The 19,732-nt window shown below is 41.3% G+C and overlaps 1 protein-coding gene across 1 annotated transcript in view; it reads left to right on the forward strand.

The window, feature by feature from the left end:
• Positions 1–12,147: 12,147 nt before the first annotated feature.
• Positions 12,148–19,732, forward strand: part of LOC139749839 (methionine adenosyltransferase 2 subunit beta-like) — a 119,597-nt gene continuing 112,012 nt past the window's right edge. Inside the window, exon 1 of the mRNA XM_071664151.1 lies at positions 12,148–12,166. The gene's annotated coding sequence lies outside the window, so the exon portion shown is untranslated. The remainder of the gene's footprint in view (positions 12,167–19,732) is intronic.

Raw genomic sequence — 19,732 nt, forward strand, 5'->3', positions numbered from 1 at the left:
AGTCTCAGTTCCAAGGGTTCATCCGTTTTCCATATGATTTTTGCTAAATTTCTTGTGTGGCCATTTTGATACCTGCTTCTTTTCCTACACGTCGAAACTTTGGAACTCTCTACCCTCTCATGTTTTCCAAATAACTATGACCTGGCACATTTCAAAAGACAGGTCTTTCACTTCCTCCAAAATTCATAAATACTTTCATTTGTCTTCTCTTTCCTTTTCATAATTCTCTCTATATTTCAGTTAATACCCGGCCTTGATGTGGACTTTTTGTCCGTGACTGAAGGAGCCTTCAGACATAAAGATCAAAATCTGCTGTTCCTTCTAACTCTTCCTTATGGGGCATAGTTGCCATCCTATGGATCAAACATATCACAAAAAGCTTGAATCATTTAAATGACTTATTAGCCGACATATGATAGGCATAAATGGAGAAAGAGTCTCAGTGTCGTCTATGAAGTAAAAAGCATCAGTGTCGAGTCTGGGAATGGTATCCACGCCTTTCCTGGAGCTCTGAGAACCAATCGAAATGGTCTGTCTTTATCTCGTTAGATTATCATGCGATATCACGTCAGCAAATAACATTCACGCATGCCGTCATACCGTCAGAATTCCATTTTGTCAATGAGATGGTTTGTAGATTTCATTGATATAGACCGTACGCTGTAGTGCGGGAACCGTCATGAATTTTAAAAGGCTTTACGCTCAACTTTCGGAGAGCGTGACCCATAATTTTAATGAGGGACAACGAACGTTTTCCCATTGTCTCTCCATAATTCTGTTGTCGTGAAGCCACCGCCTTCAAACACACACACACACACACACACACACGTGTGAAAATGCACATAAGGTAAGACTCGTTAGCTGGTCACACTGTATTCATCATAAGAAAAATTCGATCTCCAGAGTTTACATGAGAAAGACAGACAAAAGGAGGCCTGATTGGCCCACGAATGGGTTGTCTGGTACAGAAAAAAAGTTTAACTTAACAAAGAATGAAATTCAAGTAATAATCTTCATACGTAAGGATTGTAGTAGGATAAAATTTCTCGTCGTAATTCAGGGTTGTAAAACTCGCAGTCTGTTTCGGGGTTTTGGAATAATTAAAGTCAAGATGAATAATAAACTGATGCTAGAACAATGGACGGCAGGTCTGTCAGGCCAAATGGTTCACTGTTAAAAAAAAATCCTATATATTCATGGTCGTCCCTTTGATTAAGGTTCCACTTCGTAGATTATTCACAGTGAAGTAATTTATCTCAAACCAGATCAGACAAGTGTGGCAAATATTAGAATAATAGAGAATCGTCGCCGGAAATCTTGTCTGTAAACACTCGACGAAGGAAAGCGAAAAGGACGGTGAGGTGAGGAAATTAAAACGACCGAGTTATTAAGTGTGGGGAGGAGGCAAGTGCCGCCGGCCCTGCAACTGACTGTCAGGATACCAAAGATTCTCAAGAGTGTTGGAGGGCGAGATGTGTGTAGGGAGGGAGGGTATAGCTTTAAAGACTAAGTGCATGATGCACTTCCGAGGAAATCAGCCAAGTTCCCTCACCAGCCACTGCCTCTCTCTCTCTATCTCTCTCTCTCTCTCTCTCTCTCTCTCTCTCTCTCTCTCTCTCTCTCTCTCTCTCTCTCTCTCTCTCATCTTGCTCACCTCCCAACGGGGCTACTCGCTACCTCATCTCTATCTTTGCCATTCATTACGCACCACATCTTGCGTATGGTCCTAGGTAACACATCTCCTCGCACACATAATCCAACGCAGGCAAGTATTGTTACTCGGTTAATGGATGAACACGTGACGGACAGCCGTTGTACTTGGCCTTGCTACTCCCGTGACCATTTTGCAGCTCAGTAATGACACACAAGTAAACATACTTCAGTAATGACGCTCAAGTATGATGCTCAAGTATGATACTCAAGTAATGGCGCTCAAGTATGATGCTCAAGTATGATACTCAAGTAATGGCGCTCAAGTATGATGGTCAAGTAATGGTACTCAATTATGGCGCTCAAGTAATGATACTCAAGTAATGGCGCTCAAGTATGATGCTCAAGTAATGATACTCAAGTAATGGCGCTCAAGTATGATGCTCAAGTAGTGATACTCAAGTAGTGACGCTTAAGTAATGATACTCAAGTAATGACGCTCAAGTATAGACGCTCAAGTATGATGCTCAAGTAATGACGCTCAAGTATGATGCTCAAGTAATGACGCTCAAGTATGATGCTCAAGTAATGGCGCTCAAGTATGATGCTCAAGTAATGATACTCAAGTATGGCGCTCAAGTAATGATACTCAAGTAATGGCGCTCAAGTATGATGCTCAAGTAATGATACTCAAGTAATGACGCTCAAGTATGATGCTCAAGTAATGATACTCAAGTAATGGCGCTCAAGTATGATGCTCAAGTAGTGATACTCAAGTAGTGACGCTTAAGTAATGATACTCAAGTAATGACGCTCAAGTATAGACGCTCAAGTATGATGCTCAAGTAATGACGCTCAAGCAATGACGCATCATCCTGAATCATGAAACATACATTGGCTGTCGGCACACGACGGCTATGATAATTCAGGGAACATAAGACGGGACACGTCACTCGGGGCACTGATGAAGTCACACATGTGGCCCTGCCATCAGACAGGAAGCAGTTACTGTACATGATACAAGCCCACACTCCCCGTCGAAGTCACCATCAACAGATATGGCCAGGTTACCATGATCTGTATCACCTTCAAGACATGAACGGTTCTTCTTGTGGTAGGAAACGATCAACAGGAGGCCTGCCATGATGACTTTCCTATAGTCAGGGCGGTATTACCAGAGTTGGACGTTACCCTTTGGCTAGAAAAATCATCAGAAAGATTACTGTGTGTGTGTGTGTGTGTGTGCGTGTGTGACTACCTGGGCTTTAGACAAGGATGTTGTGTATGCATGAAGGACCTTAGGCGAGGCTCTTGTGTATGCTTGGAGGATTTCGGATAAGGCTCTTCCTTGTGCTTGAAAGACTTCAGATAAGGGTCCTCTGTGCGCTTGAAAGACCGGAGACGAATCTTTTTATGTATGCTTCAAGGACCTCAGTCATGGCTCTTGTGCAGGTTTCAAAGTCCTAAACAAAGTTCTTGTACATTTTTGACGGGCTGTAGACAGTTTTTTTGGGGTAATACTTGAGGAACACCATTCAAGGATTATCTCATTTCTTTTAAGATGATCATATATGGATTCTTGGTCAGAATAAAACACACCAGGCAAGTTCCTTTTGTATTTTTCACGAGATGCAAACAGGACTCCTGTGTATGACTGAAATTCTTCAACGAAAATCGTGTGCATGCTTGAGGGAAATGAAAATAAAAAAAACTTATGTATGCTTGATGTCATTTCGTTTGCTGAGAAAATTCGGGCATTTCTTTTTTTTTTATGCCTGAACACACTTCAAACAGAGCTCTTCTGTGTGCCTGATGGGACAGAAAAGTTTGTGGTGTATGTCTGAGGGATCTTAAACAAGACTTTGTATGCGCTGGAAAATCCTCAAAGTCTTTCTGTATTCCTCGCAAAAACTTAGCAGTATCCCTTAAAAGAGCAATTGAATAGTATCCCCTAAAGCAACAATTTATTTGTATCACTGGAGCAACAAATTTAATCCAATCACATAAAACATTCATCTGAAGTAGATAGTCTCATTTATGGCTAATATGAGGCGATTATCTTATTTCTTAACTATATCTTAGTACAAGTTGTAATTAAGGAATATCATGTAAATGAGGCAACGAAAAATGTCAGTAGATTATATATCTATTTCATGGGCTGAGATCCTTCATTCAGTGTAAATTAGTCCCAGGTGCTGGGTATATGTTATTCAACTTAAGTAATCTACTTCATTCACGAAGTTCTGGCTAAGTCTTGAACTGCACACTGAGGAAGATCATAAATACAATCATCGATCTAGGCGTAACTGTCTCGTAATCTGAGGACAACATTACCACCACTGACAACAGACTCCCTCACCATCATCGAGTTGGCAGACGTTGTCTCCAAATCTGAGACAGCATCGTCATTAGAAGTGACAACCAGTGGTGCAGGTATAGTCATTCTGTGGGTAAAAGTCCTCCCCCCCATTATCGTGTTCGAGGCTAAGGTTCTGTAGTGAGAAGTTATGATAATCCCGTTGGACATGACCAAGCCGGAGAGCCGGATGTCACAAAACAGACGCTTCCGGGACCTTAGCTTTCACTCGATGTCACTGAGTTCCTGGACCTTAGCTATCACTCGATGTCACTGAGACATCATTTGTCATCTCGTTTACCGTAACATTCATGGACTTGGCTGACTATTACATAGTACTTAGAAGTCATTATCGGGTCTTAGGTGCCATTAGTCCTCTCGCTTAGAACTCGACATCATGATGTTATCACCATATCCTCATGTTAAAAGTAATCTTAACATTCATGCCGTAGTTATGGGTCAATATAGCACCAATATTGATGTATTGATCATATGAGATATTACCCAAAACGTTTGATTAATTTTCCCATAATTGCGGGTGGTTATTTACACTTCGCGCATCATCATCTTGAGGCTAAAAAGTCATGTTAACACCTGGTCATTGAACACTGAGTTCGATGCTTCGGTTCTTCGTTTACAATGTGTCATTGTAGAGAGACTGGAACGAAGGTCTGAGAGAGAGAGAGAGAGAGAGAGAGAGAGAGAGAGAGAGAGAGAGAGAGAGAGAGAGAGAAAGTCATTAAAAGGGAGAAGAAGGTCGGGGTCTCCATTAAAGAGGATTTGTGGAGACTGGCGGCCCTGATGGCGCAGGTTACCATGGTAACGATGGCGCGTCAGCTGTCCACTCTTAAACCTCAATGTGCTTGCTGAGGGAACATCCCTCACACCCCACTCAGAATACACCACACTCAGAATACACCACACTCAGAATACACCACACTCAGAATACACCACACTCAGAATACACCACACTCAGAATACACCCCACTCAGAATACACCCCACTCAGAATACACCCCACTCAGAATACACCACACTCAGAATACACCACACTCAGAATACACCACACTCAGAATACACCACACTCAGAATACACCCCACTCAGAATACACCCCACTCAGAATACACCTCACTCAGAATACACCACACTCAGAATACACCACACTCAGAATACACCACACTCAGAATACACCACACTCAGAATACACCCCACTCAGAATACACCACACTCAGAATACACCACACTCAGAATACACCACGCTCAGAATACACCACACTCAGAATACACCCCACTCAGAATACACCACACTCAGAATACATTACACTCAGAATACACTACACTCAGAATACACCACACTCAGAATACACCCCACTCAGAATACACCCCACTCAGAATACACCACACTCAGAATACACCACACTCAGAATACACCACACCCAGAATACACCACACTCAGAATACGCCACACTCAGAATACATTACATTCAGAATACACTATACCCAGAATACACCACACTCAGAATACACCCCACTTAGAATACACCACACTTAGAATACACCACACTCAAAATACACCACAATCAAAATACATCACACTCAGAATACACCCCACTCAGAATACACCACACTTAGAATACACCACACTCAAAATACACCACAACCAAAATACACCACACTCAGAATACACCCCACTCAGAATACACCACACTTAGAATACACCACACTCAAAATACACCACAACCAAAATACACCACACTCAGAAAAGACCACACCCAGAAAAGACCACACCCAGAATACACCACACTCAGCATACACCACACTCAGAATACACCACACTCAGAATATACCACACTCAGAATATTGCATTCGAAGGCTGGCGGTATATATACACGGACGTTCTCTACGGGGTTCACAATGTTCATATTCTATAATGGCTTCCCTCGTCATATTCTCCGTCCGATGTATTTCGCGGTGACGGAGAACCGAGGCGAGCAGAAACCAGGCTCGAGAGGGAAGGAAAGTCTCCCGGGCTCACGTGACCACCCGAACTACGAGGGCTTGCTGGGGCGGTTGGGGGAGAGGGTGGGGTGCCTCTTCCCTTATTACCTTGGGTGAGGCCGGTGAGCCGGTGGCAGGCAGGGCCTGGCCTCTCCCTCTTCTTCCGCCGAGGTGCTTCTCTCTCTCTCTCTCTCTCTCTCTCTCTCTCTCTCTCTCTCTCTCTCTCTCTCTCTCTCTCTCTCTCGTGCTTTATACATTCCTTCCTAGACCGGAGGTGTGTGCCTTAACGAAGACGACTGGGGAGATGATAGTCTCTCTCTCTCTCTCTCTCTCTCTCTCTCTCTCTCTCTCTCTCTCTCTCTCTCTCTCTCTCTCTTCTTCTTCTTCTTCTTCTTAACAATCGCTGACTCCGGTCGATATTCTACGGGCAGGAAATATGCAACTGTATATGTTGGGTTACGTCGAGAATCAAGTCGTAATTTATGTGCGATTCCAGCGCCTACGGTCGCGTGTGATTTTACCACTAAACATGATGCCTTGAAGACGTGTGTTGCCGGAGTGAGATGTACGATGAGATTCTCACATCGGAATCAGATCTTAGATTTCCTAGTAGACTGATGCTTGTTTGTTGCTCAGGTTTCAGATACATAGTTGAAAGGTTTCTGTTAAAGTGGAGATCCATAACGTAATCTTATTCTAAGTAAATTTTTTGTACTCTGGGAATGACTTACGTTTCTGGTTTTTCCCCCTGACTGATTCAATTTATTATGAGGAAAAGGAACGAAAATGACGTCTAATGTACGCTACTGTGCAAGTGAATCAGTTTACATGTCCGCCAGCACTACATGTAGTAAGTCAATAGTGTATACGTAAACAGGTTCAGGTTTGGTATAGGTAGTGTATGCTATACTATGTCTTAATTGAGTTGAATGAGTAAAGTATTGAGGTCTCAAGGGCTGCTGACGACTGTTGGGGTAAGTAGAATGAGGTAAGAACTTCCCGGTAAAGTCTGTGTTTCTTAATCTATCGAGAAGTGGAGTTGATTTAGCTCAGTAATCTTACTCTGAGGCGTACACTACAAAGAAATGATTCATACCATCAGCAATTAGATATGAAACGTAAAGACATTAATGAGAATGAAGACACAACACCAGATTCTTCGAAGCAGTTCCGAAGCGGTGTTTTGTTTGTTATCTTTGGTACTCTCGACTCGTATTACTTTTGCTTAAGAACAGGGACATAAACTCTCTCTTTTGGATGAAATTTTTCATATGCTACGGTTATCATCCATATGCTACACTTATCATCCATGTTACAATTATCATCCGTATGCTACAGTTATCATCCATATATGCTACAGTTATCATCCATATGCTACAGTTATCGTCCATATATGCTGCAGTTATCCAACATTTGAGGCGGTAGACACAATAACATAAGACTCTGACGGTCGTGTTTCCCAGACGCACATCGCTGGAACAATATTATGTTGGAAACTACACAAACACAAGGGCAGTGAGGATAAGCCGCTGACGGTGGTGACTTACGGAAATGATTTTCTCTCACACACTCACTCTCTCAATATATATATATATATATATATATATATATATATATATATATATATATATATATATATATATATTTATCCCTGGGGATAGGGAATTAAGAATGCTTCCCACGTATTCCCTGCGTGTCGTAGAAGGCGACTAAAAGATGAGGGAGCGGAGGGCTGGAATTCCTCCCCTCTCGTTTTTTTTTTTTAAATTTTCCAAAAGAAGGAACAGAGGGGGGCCAGGTGAGGATATTCCAAAAAAGGCCCAGTCCTCTGTTCTTAGCGCTACCTCGCTAACGCGGGAAATGGCGAATAGTTTAAAAAAAAAAAAAAAATATATATATATATATATATATATATATATATATATATATATATATATCATATTATACTATATTATATTTATTTTCTTGTTCGCCGTTCTCTCGTTAGCGGGAAAGTTTTGTGGGGTCTGTTTGTAGATAAGGAGCTGTGGTCTCGGTGCATTGCACATGACAGCTGGAGAATGGTTGTGAGTGAATGCAGCCTTTCTTCAACTGTTCCTGACTCTGCTTCGCTACACTGGGAATGAATAGATATATCTTTATGAAGTTCCTGCATCTCTCAGGAAGCCGGCCCCTCACACACACACACACACACACACACACACACACACACACACACACAGGCTACATAATAAGGTGCCAGCCCTCTGGGTAAACTTAATCTACTGACGGAAAGTTGGACCAAGGAGAATGTATTTAGGAACTGTAACTATTCCATATTACCAGTATACTGAAGAGTTGTCAAAAGATCCCACTAGCGCCATCTCACACATAAGCCAGTAACTTGCATACGAGTGCGTGTAGAAAACGCACTTGAATCATTATTCCATGTTATGTAGAACATCATGCATTTGTTTAGTTTTGCCAGCTAATTTGTTCATTTGTTTTATTTTTTCTGTTCATCGGTATTTATAGAATTGGGTATAAGATTTCTAACAGTTAAGTTATAAACGTTATATCATTTTGCCTTTTGGAATATTGCTTAAATTGGTGGACTTCAGATGACTGTGTGTGATTCTACTTTTCCTGCAGACAGAGCAGCTTTTCCTAGACCATAGACTCATGTCATGATACGTGCCGACTCCTCCTTCTTTACCGGAACTGTCAAAACGAAATGTCAGCAGAGCAGACGATGTGCACACATGATATAGTTTAACAAAGCTATACTATAAGCACACATCTACCGATTGTTGCGGCGCTATCTGACTGCTGAGATAGCATCTACATAAAATAGATAGGAAACTTCGCTTTCACGTAAAATTGGCAACACACCAGCGTGGGAGGAGTAACATATACAAAATGAATATTCATTTGTTGGAAAGAGGTGCCAACCTTATGTTGTGATATCCGGCCGTCAGCGACGCAAAATGACATTAATGAAAGCCAATGATACACGACAAAACTAGAATCAATATTTACAGACATTATTTCATACGCGCGATCGTGGTACTACTTCAGTTCGACGGGTCACACGTTAGCTGATGTTTACGTGGATGACAAGTAAAGCTATGCTCTTGAGCACGAAGGTATGACCCTCAAATAAGACGTTAAGTTACCTTTGAGCACGACGCGTATGAAAACCCTTGAGAGAGTTGAGGTTACGGTGGTGTCTGAGTACAAAATATCAGTTGCTATCTGTGTCTTGCAACATGAACTACATAAACTGTACTGTGACAGCAACACAATACGGTATCCTGCAGTGTGAAAGTGAAAACATACGACTGAAACACAACAATCCCTTGCAACTGTTGCATGGTTTTGTTCCATCGTTCTTCAGCAATACCCTTTGACATATTCCCAGCGAAGATGAACAGTTATCATACCTCCGCTCTCGACCTGCGTCATATAATGGTCAATAGTGCCAGCCTTAAAGGTGTATAAATTGTCTCTTTGACATCAAGGCCGTATGAGTGTGTCCCATGTGCAGCTAACAACAGTGTTTTGAGCGGAAACAACTTCTTGTTGTGTGGTGCAAAAGGTACGAAGTCCTCCGAGAGGACTGTTAAGGGTGACCTATAAGACATTAAAGATTATGAGGCCAACCGCAAACTTGCATTATATGTAGAAGCAGTAGACTGATGACATCCATTCTCGAGCAACAGTCCCGGCCACTTCCAGGCTCACACACAAATCTATATCCTTTTGAAGTAGCAGATATGATCTCCTGTTTATGGCACATTCTAATCCACCTCTGGTCATTGTTATGCATTTATATTCCGATGCGTAAGAGGCTGGCGTGAAGAGCCACCCTCGTAGTATATTCCAGGTCCTTCTCGACTATAATCACACACTTGAAATCTATTTGGATGCAGCAGATAGCAACACTTCTCCGTGGCAGATTCTAGATCCCAGCTGCTCTCATGTTATGTACTGATACCACAGTCATGCACCCTCGCCCACAGCACGTGCAAGTGGCAGCCACATGTAGTTACAATAAACAAAGTCTATATTAATGAAGTAACAAGGATCCCTCCTCCAAAGCATAATCCACGAAAGTCTCGGAACTGACCCTACACATACGTATGTTGGTGTAGCAGCTTAGAAGTCTCGACAATAGCATGAAATTATTTATAGGTGCACCGGAACCCTAACCCTAACATGCCAGCCGCCCCAGAGGAAACTGCATTACATGTTTTATGCAATACCTGAGAAATCTCATCCATGGTTTATCCCTGATCATCCTATGATTATCCGATAATCACGGTAGAAGTTGATAAAACGATCAGAACTCTTTCTTACGTCTCAGTCCATACCGTCCACGCACTTCGACATGTAAACACATTAGTTAGGAACCTTCCCATACTGCATAGTCCAGGCTGCCCCGAGCCTAAGCAGTGTTTCAGTTTCTTATTAACTCTTTTATTACAGAGGCTTGGTTCACTTTGTATGTGAAAGATCTCTAGACTATGGAAATATATATATATATATATATATATATATATATATATATATATATATATATATTATATATATATATATATAATGGCCATATATGGAAGTGTTACCTGTTAGTCATTTAGGTCTTTGTGTGAGGTATATCTTCCAATACTGAACCAGCCGCAGTTATTGGTAATGTTTTACGTCACACAAATGAAATAATCGTTGTCATACAAGACGTGACCGGTGGCTCTAAAATGAGGTGGCTGAGTACTGGCAGTGATTATGTATCGTAATAATGTAAAGCGAGAGAGGGGCCAAAAATAAATGAGCTATACGTAGTAAGATGCACAGGAATGGTAATTGTGGGGATAAATAGAAGGAGAGGTGGATGTATGGAACAAGTGTTTGCACTGAAGAATGTGTCTGAGAAATATTCCAAAAATAAGACATACGGAGCTGAAGGTAAACTTCAACGCTCGCCTCTGGCAACCTGGAAAAAGTTTTTACTCTCACTTTCAAACGCCTGTTTCCCAAATCGTTACATACATTTCTTTTCTTTCTACCCGGGATGTGCAACACGTAATGCACGAAGACGAGAAAGTAGCTTTATCATTAAGTAATCATTACTTATCGTTTCGACTCGGACTAGTGAGTAGCTCAAGTGAATCTGGGGGCAGTGCACAGTTAGAATCAAACAGGGCTCCCACCAAGGACAGCAACCCATGTTCCAGTACGGATGACATCACATAACCCAGCCTGGTTTATATACAAGGGAGGGTTTTCCCCTCGTCCAGAAACTTGCCTTCTCTTGTTTGGCAGCCTCCGTGTTTTTTCACACTGATCCCTGTTCGTCCGGTTTGAGAGGTTTCGATTGAACCCCCCCCCCCCCAATCACTCTAACGACAACTGTTTGCCAAGCCGCACGACAGTCCGTCTATTTGTTTTTCACAATCCAAGACAAGTGTTTGCACGCTGTCTATTTTCCAAAACAGTCTATGCATGTTGTCTGCAAGTCACGACAAACTGTCTTTAAGCCGCCTTCAGGTAACCATCATACCAGTCACTGAGTTAAAGTTAAGTAATGCGGAATTAGGTCCACCGGCGGGATGCCATCGACCTAAGATTAACTGGTGTAATCAAACTAGAAATGGTTTGGCGACCTGACTGATTTCTGTATCAACTACCATGGAATTCTAGCTGGGAAACTTGCGTATGAAGTACTGTATGTATGTATGTGTGAATTTTCGTTTTTATTCATCACTTGGGGCTAGAAGGTTTAACCTATGCTGATATCATCATACGTCTGGCACATGTCCAACCAAGATTGGTGTACTGTTAATTTTGAGTGAAAGTTATTATCTGGCATCAGTCTGAGTTGCTACATCATCGGTCACTCATCGTCAAATCAGTCAGCTGTTGTCTGCTTGCTGTGTGCTTATTGACGTTTAACGATAAAGTTTTCAACAAAGAAGTCGTCATTAGCTTTCGATAAGATGGCGCTAGTGGTAGTCCAGGATAGTTGTACTTCCAAAATGCATTCCTACTTTCTCCATTCTCTTTCGGTAATCCCAGTCGACCCAGAACACTGGTAGCGTATGGATGTAGCCAGAGTTTCTGTGTTTGTTCAGCTGTTTTACTGCGGATTTTAGGAAGTGTTACGTTGTGAAAACCGTTTACATATCAGTGAGTATCATAATGGCCAATAATCTTAAAGCGTTCTCCATAAGGTGTAAAAGACAATCATCATAAATAAACAATCATTTGTTGACGCCATGATGACCATAAGCGTTCGTCACAAGAGGATATTAGATGACCATGACCATGACCATGTTGTTCTTTCTGACAGACAGGTGATGAGGTAGCAATGAGATAGGAATTATCATTGAAGATTTAATGAAGATTTGATTTATATACCGTTTCGGTGATTGTCATCATAGCAGCTTCTTTCTCATTGTTACCATACCACTAATTATTATAAACATGCTCGACGCTAACTTTGAATCACTGAAAAATATCTCGAGAACCAGGACGCAGGTGAGTGGAGTTCCTTATATATTGATTATGATATATAATTTATGCTTTGATTTTGATGATATTTATTACGCTGTAACTGAATAATTGTGCTTTCTATAGATTATGTAGAATTACGTATTCTTTACGTATGAACAAGAAAAAAATATATTTTTTCTCATCGTGATTCCACATACAGATATTTTGTTTCATAAATGTTTATTTAAGAAAGACTCTAGAAGAGCATTTCAGTATACTTTTAGTGAAAAAGAAAATGGTATTTGTGTAAGCATGTTGGCGTTAGGCGCAAGCGTGAAGCACATCGGAGACCTGAGAGGGTGAATGTTAGACATACCAGCGACCTCACCGTTCTTTCCAATTACCCAGGGATATTTTCCTGCTTCCAATCAACCCTGGAATGTAATGCGAGATTTGCTAGCGACCCCAGTGAACTCATATTTCAGTGCCTTTGGGTGTTACCAGACTCCCTCGGCTTCAGCTTACATCGCGAGTGAAATCACCTTTTGACGAGGCTGTATCATTGTCATTTGACGTCACAGAACTTCTCGCTTCAAAGGAGTCCATCCTTTTCCTGTTACTGATTGCAGCTCAGCCTTGAAGTTTTAGGAGCCCTTGATAAATCGGCCCTGGGGATGTACAACACACACACACACACACACACACACACACACACACACACACACAGATAGATAGATAGATAAAGATATAGGTATGTTTACGACACTGCTGGTGTGTGTGTTAACATTGTTGGAGTCACGCGGTACATGCCCCCCTCCCCTCCACCTTGTTGAGCCTGTGAGTTTATTCCTCCGTACGTAGTTGTGTGTATGTGTCTAGATATATCAGTGTGTTCGTTAGGTACTTATAAACACCCACGTTACCATAGTGTGCATCATTGATAATGGTTCTGCCTACTATCTTGAGCCATCTACAGCAACATCTATGAATATGTCTTACGTAGTAAATATGTATTCCGTAGTTTGGTGATTATTGCAGCGTTAGTTTATTGGAGTAGTCTCTATCCTGTCTGTGTGGCGAATGTTACCCTGGGATCATCTCCAGTCCCGTGATGAACTAATTAGCATCACTCACAACCTTTAGTACCACCAGTAGTTTGACTATTCATATCCCAATTAGCTTATACACGGAAAACCTCTCCGTGATGCCATTCGCACCCTGAATAGTCTGACTCATTAATCATTAACACTTGTTTTCTCTTCTTGAAAAACTCGACTGTTGTTTCTGTTCACCCCTAACGTCTTACCACATTTTCTCTAACGCAAAGCTTTCCGCTACTCATTGTCTTTGCGCTTTTCCGTTCACATTAACCCTCGGACTCCACATTCTACCTCTTCCCCAACCCTGCATCCGGCTTCCCGTTATCTTACACATTCAGCAGTCCTTCAAAATATTCGCTTATCTTCTTTTCACAGTTTTGTTACCGCTACAATAGTCACTGAAATGTGTTGTAGTTTTTATCTGGTCTTTTCAGCTCTAGTTTATGAATCTCATTTTTCTTCGCACGTTTTGAATTATAAGAGAGGTTCCTTACGTGCTTTTCACCTTTATTGCAGCTCATTAGTAGTGTGAGCCCTGTGTATGAAATCAAGATGTCTAGTGTAGCAGCATGGTCTTTAGTATTCACTCTCTCTCTCTCTCTCTCTCTCTCTCTCTCTCTCTCTCTCTCTCTCTCTCTCTCTCTCTCTCTCTCCACTATTAAGCAGTCTCGACATGGAATTCTTTGAAGCAGAATTACAAAGGGAAGTCTTACCCTTGCCACATTTCATCTTACGTAAGACTTTCATCATCTATTTTCTCTTCACCAAACCACTCTCCATGACTCTCTACCTAACGAAGTGTCGAGCACTTTTGTACTGTGCATCGTTAGTCTCAGTCTTTGACAATAAGATATGAGAAAACTATGGGCGCCATACTTTCCGTTCCCTTGTGGTTTCATTTCCATCTTGTGTACAATCTGAGTGCGTATGTGTGTGTGTGTGTGTGTGTGTGTGTGTGTGTGTGTGTGTGTGTGTGTGTTCCTTCATTCATTCATTCATTATTTCACACAGCTGAAGTTCATCGGACGAATCCTAATTTGAAATATAACTGACCATGTTGGCTATAAGCTGGCGACCATTTTCCACGTTCGAACACGATCTTCCGTGATTCTTAGGCCACAACTTGATTCTTATATAACGACGCTAAACCCAGTATTTTTCAGTCTTTCACTTTATACTTACGGCTTTTACTTGTCAATATTCCGTTTTCTTATTTTATTCTTTCTTGTGTTAGCTGATGCCCGATATCATGACTAAGATAGTAAGGTGTTTGAGATAATGTTAGTGTAGAGAGGTACTGTGTCTAGTTTTCCTATGCTCCTGACTTGTCCAGTATGATGTGAACCGATTCCATTTTTCTTCCCAGACGCGTCGTCTCCCAGGCCAGGTGCATTACGTTGAAGTATGAATTTCCGTCTTAAATACTTATGACTCGTATCGGTATTGTGTTATTGGTATTATGTTATTTTCTAGTGTTATGTCTGCACGGGCAATCCACCTACAATCAGGTGCAGTGCATACCCTCGCAAGGAGCTATTGGTCTCTATAGATTCCCCTTTCAGTACAATCTTGATCGTTATTCAGTCATGTACTACCACAGATCTCCTCCTCCAGTCTGTACCTCTACATTTATCTATCTTGTGTCTAGGGTTTTGCAATTTTGTAATCCTCTCCGTGTCCTCGTTTTCTGACTGGCGCAATAGTCTAGCCAACTACATTTTCAATTTCAGAAACTCTGGCACATGCATGACTGACATCAATTTTGCAAGCACTTACCTCCCTCCTCATGTCTAGCAGCATATTAAAAAGAAAAGGGAGAGGCAGACCCCTCCCTGCACAATATCCCGAGTTTAGGTAAAAGTCTTCAATAAACTCCATCGTATAAAGAGAGGCAAGGGAGGCGTGGAGTGCGAGCCATCGTGGTTAATATATAACTCCGGGTAGAACACAAGGTGCCTTGACTGACTGGTTGGAGACGAGCTCAACGCGTCATGCCGAGGAGGGAGAGAGAGAGAGAGAGAGAGAGAGAGAGAGAGAGAGAGAGAGAGAGAGAGAGAGAATACTTTGAGAGAATCTAATTGATACAGTGCTGTGACAGGGTCACGTGGGACTGTTTTATGACCGTATTGCTGAATTATGAAGGTTAGCCTTTTATCTACAGATGGCACAGGGTTAGCGACGTGAATGAAAAAAAAAAGAAAGGCAATTTATAAAATACTGGAGAACTCGTGGAAAGAGAAGTTAAGTGAAACACACAGAGAGAGAATTGTACGTACGGTTTGGATATGCGGAGGCACTAGGGGGAGAGTGTAGTAGCAGAGATTGCCAGTGAGTTGTGTTGTGGCATTTAAGAGCAGGTGTGATGGGAGCGAGGAGCAACGCCGTGGAATGAAGATTGTACGAAAGATGGCTGAGAAGAAAACTGGCTGTTAGAAGCTGAATTCTCCTGAAATTTGTGATGAACGGAGGGCAAGGGGAGTAGGATGTAAACTCCTGATTAAAACACTTAAGACGTTGGCGCCTACCAGTAATAACTAGGTGAGTAGGGAAAAATAAACCAAAGGCGTAAGGGAGAATAATCAGCTCTGTGGAAGGTGAAAAGATACAGAGGCAAGGTTTGTTTCAAGACTGGTGTTATACATGGCAAGACTGTGATGCTGCTTGTGATAAAAGAAGATTAGAATATTAATAAAGAAGGAGAGGGTATTTTAAAGGGAGCGAGGAAAAAAAAATACTTGAACGTCTTAAAACAGAGCAAAGCGGGAAATCCGATGTTCTGATGTACGATGATTCTTAGAATAAGTCAAACAGACAATATAGTAAAGAGATTTTCAATCCGATGTTCTGATGTACGATGATTCTTAGAATGAGTCAAACAGACAATATAGTAAAGAGATTTTCATGACTACCGTAAGCAGAGATTTTCAGAACTACCGTAAGCAGGGATTTTCATAATCCAATAAGCCATTGTTCAAGCTATACCATTCTGTGATCCAGGAAACTCAAAATGGTTTCAACCAGCACTCATTACAAAGGCATGGTGACTGAAGGCGCGTATGAGGATTACGGAGAGGTATGGAGATTACAGGAGGGTATGAGGATTACAAGAGGGTATGTTGATCATAGGAAGAAACTACTCGTTGGTGTGAGTTTGTTACTCTTAAGAGGACTTAGGGAATATCTTTGGAAATTTTCTAGTCCTGATTTACATTTGAATTGCGGTAACAATAAGAATGTACTGCCAATTTTCCTGCAGCTTTGTTTTCTTTTTATTGCAGTGAATTTAACTTCAAAAACCGTGAGATATGGAGACCCCACTGAGTGGATTTAGTTCACTGAGGGCAGGAGCAGAATGATCCTTGTCATAAAACTCTTGTACACCCTCCAAAAATTGGATAATGTTAGCTTATTGTAGCCTTATTAACAATGACGATTGACATGATGAATGTTCTGTACTGCTTGCCGCGAGAGGTTGTGGCGACTTACGGTGGAAGCAGGAATGGTGAGAGGAAGGACCAAAGCTTCACTATATTTTCATCACTATTGAATAATTACTGAAAATGATAACATTACCTACGTATATTAGAATATCCATAGTTTCAGAAGTTGAGAGAGGCAAAGGAGGATCCAAGTCAACAGAAAGAGAGATATGTTAGGAAAAAGAATACTACGCTACAGTTATACCTTATATTGTCCCATTAGTTCTTATATACACAAGAACTGTCAATACAAACGTAGCTAAAGGCAGTGGTAAAGAAATATGTCATCAGTCATCCTTTCAGTCACTACTGATGGAAGGTAATCCCTGTACATATCTGCAAGGTGTCCCCTATCATGCAAGTTCACGCCTCTGTGCATGGCATTCCATTGCACCTGTATGCATAAACTTGTCTGTGGAGATATCTCCGACACCTTCATATTATCATTTCAACTCCTCTCCTGAGGAAGGATCTTTGGACATTATCGTGGGTTGTGAGGTGCTGTCCTCGCTACACTCCCAGCCACGGTTCTGTGTTACAGCGACTTAGTCCGGTCAAAGGACTGGTTATTGGCTGTCTGTATATGCTTCCTCATATGTCATATTGTCAGTACTGCTCTTACTCTCCATACTTGCGTTTATGTCTTATTATCGTTACTGCTCTTACTCTCCATACTTGCGTTTATGTCATATTGTCGATACTGCTCTTACTCTCCATACTTGCGTTTATTCCTCATTCAGACATCTGTATATAAAAGTACTGTACAAGATGTATCGAATGTCGTAGCATTAATGATGCGTGAGATATTTCTTGATTTCTTTTTTACCTGAAAATCATTTCGTTGAAAAACAAACCGCAGGGGATCCGCACCAAAATGCCTTCAGTTGATTACCTGATATCTTTTAGATACAGAAAGATAATTGTGATTTTTTGGTGAAAAGCCGTTGTCCAGAACATCGACATCCAGTGTGGGGTATTCAGTACATCTTACCTAGGTTCAAGATTCATGAACGGCAATAATCAGATATTACGACAGCAGGCTCGGCCACTCTTGCGTCTCCACCGCCACGCTCGTCTCCTCAGTACTTATATTCAACACTACAAACTTGTTACCGTAGCAAAGGCGCATTTACCATATTTGACGTCTTTAAGATTCATCCGTGTAAAGCATATATGTGTGGCGTGTATTTATCTAATTCTATTCAGTCTTAGAGATTAAGAGATGCATGTTCGTGTTTTAGAGTTGGGCGTCACATTTTTCGAATGTTTTCGTGCATAATGTATTCCTCGGTAACGGAAGAGAAATACTTTCCCCATTTGAAAATACAGACAAGCTACACTCGGCACTAAACATCTCAAATGCAGATAACGTTGTACCTGGTTAGAACCTCGAGCAACCCTCCCAACTGGACTGGTAGAACTAATAACATGCTGTCGTTAGAGGTCTTTATGTATCCAGAGGTACACGTGTGTGTGTGTGTGTGTGTGTGTGTGTGTGTGTGTGTGTGTGTGCTGCAGGTACAGAGGAATGCCATGTATGCCTTGTATGACAGGGGCACCATCCAGAAATCCACAGACAGTACCGACTCAGAGAAGGACTGATGAGTTACTTTGGGTTACAATTGACACACAGACCTAAGCTCCAAGCAAGATGCTGTGGCGTTAACGGTACAATGAAATAACTACAGTCCCCTTTAAATGCAGTAGAATAAAAGCATGGCAAAGTAAAGGTTCTCTTCCCACCCTCCACCCTCTCCGGCAACACGCTGGACGGAAAACATAAAGAGAAAAAAAATGCCTTGCAGAATTGATATGCCTCAGGGAAATTTTAATTGGAAAGTCATAAAGTAGAGTGAACATGAATATGTCATGTATCCCAACACCAACGACATGCATCCCTTCACTTTTTTAGTTAATACAATAGTAAGGACCCTGTCTGTATTATTCATGATGTTGAAAGATCATAAAATGATTCTTTCTTAAAGCAGGTGACACGGGTTAATCTAAGTTAGTATGTTACCGCAGCATGGCCATGGAAACATTAGATGTTGAGAAGGTAGCATGAACTACCATTATATTAAGAGGATTGAGTTGAATGAGTTATTCAATACCCGAGAGTGGCAGGTGATGATCAAGCCTAATTTTCAAAGTATTAACAGTGTTGCTATGGACGGCATGTTCCAGGAGCTTATTCTGTGCATCAGTAATGTAGATGGTAATGAAATATTTCGTAGAGTCCAAAGTAATTTCATGACATCTTAAGTTTTAAGTTCATTTTCTCTCGTTGTTAGGGAATGCACGACTGTAAAGAAATTTTCAATGTCGGTGTTGCTGAATCTTTTAAGTATTGTAAAAAAAAGAAAGAATTATTGATTTCCCTCGGAGTTGTCTCTTGCTGAGAAAGAATAAGTTTAATTCTCGTTATCTGTCCTCATATGTTTTGTTGCGCAGGGAAGTAGTTTATTTGCTCCTTGTTGCACTGTTTTCAGTTTAAGAATATTCTTGCTTAAGTGTGGGGTCTCAGAATTGCACTGTTGTGTAAAAAGCTTCTGTTTATAAATTCTAACATCCTGTTTGCTTTCTTGTCAGCCTCATTACAATGTGGGGAGAAATTTGAATTTTTGGGATTCCTTCATTTTATTACCCATCAGTTCGTAATGGACTATCATGGTGGGGTTCCG

The sequence above is a fragment of the Panulirus ornatus genome, chromosome 8, assembly GCF_036320965.1.
Source record: "Panulirus ornatus isolate Po-2019 chromosome 8, ASM3632096v1, whole genome shotgun sequence".
NCBI classification, from domain to species: Eukaryota; Metazoa; Arthropoda; class Malacostraca; order Decapoda; family Palinuridae; genus Panulirus; species Panulirus ornatus.